The 4,067-nt window shown below is 48.8% G+C and overlaps 1 long non-coding RNA gene across 1 annotated transcript; it reads left to right on the forward strand.

Moving 5' to 3' along the window:
* The first annotated feature begins 232 nt into the window (after positions 1-232).
* On the forward strand, positions 233-3,073 carry LOC112946643. Its single transcript, XR_003249273.1, has 2 exons — positions 233-331; positions 2,632-3,073. It is a non-coding gene; the product is annotated as an uncharacterized LOC112946643 (long non-coding RNA).
* Positions 3,074-4,067: the final 994 nt, after the last annotated feature.

Raw genomic sequence — 4,067 nt, forward strand, 5'->3', positions numbered from 1 at the left:
CAGTGAGAGAGACCTCAGTTACAGCGAGTCCATAGGAAACCCAGTGCTGAACAGTACTCTCGGTAGCCACCTTCAAATTGGCATCATCATAGGAAAAGATGTAGTGGATGGTGCTGATAGGGTAACTCCGTACTATTGATGACCATGATTGATATCAACTTTTTTTTTTTCCCTTCCAAATTTCTCCCTTGTTTCCTACCTCCCTCCTTTTTCTCCCCTCTCACTGCTCAGCACACACACCACCATTCAAGAGAAGTTTTGGCAAGATTTAGCCATGGGCTCTAATGGCAGAGAGGCAACAGCCAGAGCCTTTGCGGGCAGAAAGACATGGGTGAGTATTTCAGCAGTGGGACTCAGGTAACTGGGATTTGGTTCTGAATTCCGCATGCTCCATGCAGCATGCTCTGCGTGCTCCTCACTTCTGTTCTTCCTCTCCATAACGGGGATTATTGAGTTTCCTTCTCTTCATGCAGACTATGAAGGCTGGGCTGTCTCTATATGCCAAGGAGAGCTCTGATCTCCCATGGGCATGGTCAGAAACCCTTTCCAGGTTTCCTCTGGAGCAAGAGCAAGGTGGATCATGTCATCTCAGCCAAGGGCTCCTAGCATGGACTCAACCTGGGTCCGCAGCCCTTCTGCAGCCCAGGCTCTGACTCGGGAAGCACCATCCAAATGGGAACTCCCAGGCCCATCTCTTTTTCCCTGTGTATGGGCATCATATGCCTCTCATTTCCTGTGCCAGCACAAGGACACCGGTCACATGTTGCATGCTGTTGCTGTAAATTATTAGTTATTGCAAGCAAGCAAACTACCTTTAAAAAACTGTCTTGCTTGTTGGCTTCTTTTAATTCATAACAAATTACTACAAATTCCTGCTCAAATGATGCCTAAAATCCCATAATTTCAGCTCTGAGCACCCAGCCCTTGTAGCACTTGTGGAGATCACTCTGCCCCTCTTTCCTTTTGGGCTACTCTTTCCATGTACATGCTCAGACAGGAGGAAAAATGTTCACAGTGCCTTGATCTGTTTATTTATAACTTGCAGGGGAAGCTTGGATGGCAGCATCCCAGTCACATCTCATAAGCTCTTAAAAAAAAAAAAAACTATGGAGTGCTATTTTTAATTTAAACAAATAAACTGTGCTAGAATCGCTTTGCCAGTTTACTTTCCTGCCTGATTTGGAAAAAAAAAAAAAAAAAGACAAATTATTCCGTTAGTAGCACCATGCCTCTCCTATTTAGAATTGTTCTTGAATGGAAGTTCATGCTGAAAAGGCTGTAATTTTTGCGTGCTGATGGGAAGCAGAGATACCAGTTTCACATTTAGCTCTCCTCCCCGCCGCCCCCGTTCGTGTTTTCGGGGGAATCCGGAGCGCAGGGAAGGTGGCAGCCTGGGGAACTCRCAGGCTCCGTCTATCCGTTTATGATAAAGGAGCTGTGAGCTGCGCCGCTGCTCGAGGGGCAGTGCGAGGGCGAGAGGCCGCTCGTGCTTCAGAGCCTTAATTCTGCTGCTACCAACAGCAGCAAGTCGCTGGCTTCATGTTGCTCCCTCAGGTGCTGGGGAGGAGGAGCGCCTGCTGCGCGGGCACTGGCGACATGAGGGGAAAAAATGGAATTTTATCTTCTTCCCAGCAGTTTTGTTTTCAAAAGGAGCTGGCAAACCAGTGCTGCTGCCYCTCGCTCCGTGTATACATTGAACTCGGCGTGGGGCAGCTGCGCGTGGGAGGGAAAGGGCCGCAGCGCGTGGCCTGCGACCGGGGCAGGAACACACGCCGAGGGATGAAAGATTTAGAGCGACCCAACACTATCAGCCTGCAAATATCTGGCTGGAAGGGTTGACACCGCTCCAACATTTCTGCAAAGAAAGGGCCAGCTCATTTAGACATAGTCCATATTTTTTTAGTTCCTTTTTTTTTTTTCTCTGCACAGCACATTGTAAGTGGAGTCTGTCCTCTGGCTTGCTCTAATCCTTGCTGCATTAAAAATGTATCCTGTTCTGCTGCACTGCTGCAGTTCTTGGTGTGAAACACGACAACACAGCTGGCAGGTTGTTACTAACGTARCCCATGCCATGTGTCCTGATAGGAACTTCTCATAGATGTCTATAGCACTAGGTGCGAAAATAATTAGTTTAAGGCAGGCGGGGTGATGAACACCATGGTTCAGCAGCTTTTCAAGTAATCTGCAGTAATTTTGTAGGGTTTTTAGTGATTTTTTTTCCTGATCTCTCAACCTGTTTCAGTGAAGAACAGACTCGTGGATTTGGGGGTGTTCTTTTCTTTGTTTTTGCCTTTGATTTGTTTCCTGAATGTTTATTTTGTAGAGCCATTCAATTTTTTAACATTTGCCTGGGGTGGAAAAAAAAAACAAAAAGGCTTTAAATGCTGTCTGGACAAAACACTAGAACGTAAACAGGAAAGATCCTTCAGAATACGACCCAAAAGATTCACTGGACTTGGTCWTGTCCCTTTTTCTTCTGAGCCATCTTGAAGAGGACACTGCTATTTGGGGTTAGTTGTATGAAGCATCCCAAGCCATCATCCATTTCCATGTCATTGTATGGTCAAGATTCAGACCAAGCAACCAAGCAAACTGTGTCTTAGTTCATGTTGTGCTCTCTTTTCTTTCCAGAATTTGCTCTTGTCTCTGTGTCTACACGCCTGGCCGTGTATGGAAACACAAGAGGCAGCAGGTCTTCCTTGTCATGCAGCTGGTGAATGTGGCCTCTCAGTAAAATCTTGGCAGCGCTGTCAAAAGCAGCCAGGTCTCTGCATCAACCTCTTGTGCTCCATTCACTTCTTCCCTAAGACTGTGGTGCCCTGGTGTCCTAGTGGGAAACCCTACAGGAGAGGAAGGAGCTTCACCTCAATGGGCTCTGCTGAGGACGGGTTTTTCCCAGCTGCAGTTTGTGTCTTGCCGTCTCGAGCGCATTCTGAAAAACTAGATCTTTGCCTGCTAAACTGCCTTCCCTTTGATTCTGACCTAGATCTTTCCAACCCGTCTTAGCTGTGAGGCTAAACGGGACRCAGCAAAACCCACCTCGCCTTGGCCCCTGCTCCTCACCCTGCGGAGCCGCTGCCGAGGGGGAGCTGGGGGCAGCCCCCTGCCCAGGCGCCACGGGCTCCGCTCCATCCGCTGCTGGCCACGGGCTTCTCTGCACTTGCAGCAGCAGGTCCTGACAGAGATGCTAAAAAAAAATAAAATTATATTAAAAAAAAGGCAAGAATCTGTATTCTATAATATATGAACTTGTGCTTGGGCATAACTTCATTGCGAGATTCCTCTGTGCAAGAGGGCATCCCCCCTATAATCCAGTGATACGTTCTGGGTCAGAGATTCACAGTGGGATACTGGTTGAAGACAAAAGCCCAWGTTTCTATTGTTGTGTGTTGCAAGAATATGGCTTCAGAAATGCAGTGAATTAGGTGGAGCAGAGGATGCTGGTGCCTTCCCAAGCAGGGAGCTCCCCTGCACTGTGTGAGGACCACACGGGGACGAGGCTGCAAAGAGACACCWGGTGAAACCTCACCTGGCTGAAGAAGATGGGAGTTTTCCATCCCAATCAGCAGTTTTCCACTGCAGCTGGAGTCATTTTGGTGTCAAGGTGGAAGCAGCATTTCATTCCCACTTCCAGCACTGTAGCCAAACAGTGAGCAGTGCCCTGTAGCAGAGGCAGGGCCTTGAGGACAGGACAAGAAGATGTCATTCCCAGCTCTGCTCCAGACTAGTTGCACAGCCCTGACACAAACTTGGCACTGAGACTTCCAGCGCCTGCACCAGAGAGAAGCCAATGCAGAGATGGAGCTGAGGAGAGGCAGCTGCAAGGAACGAGACCAAGGCAAGGGGTCGGCTTGAGAAGAGATGATAGGTCTGGTATGAGGGGTTTCTGTGAAGGAGAATCAAGCACCAGGCTGTTTGTGTCACACAGCCAGGTCACAGCTGGCCCAGGCAGATAGAAAGACATGAGGAGAGCTGTAATTCCCCCCTCAAGTCCAACAAAAGCTGTGCCCACCTCCAGCTGCAAGGCCCCGCCAGGTATGGAGAGCCCTTCCATGGCCGGCAGCAGR

Source organism: Nothoprocta perdicaria, unplaced genomic scaffold (genome assembly GCF_003342845.1).
Source record: "Nothoprocta perdicaria isolate Ctin4 unplaced genomic scaffold, notPer1 scaffold_211, whole genome shotgun sequence".
NCBI classification, from domain to species: Eukaryota; Metazoa; Chordata; class Aves; order Tinamiformes; family Tinamidae; genus Nothoprocta; species Nothoprocta perdicaria.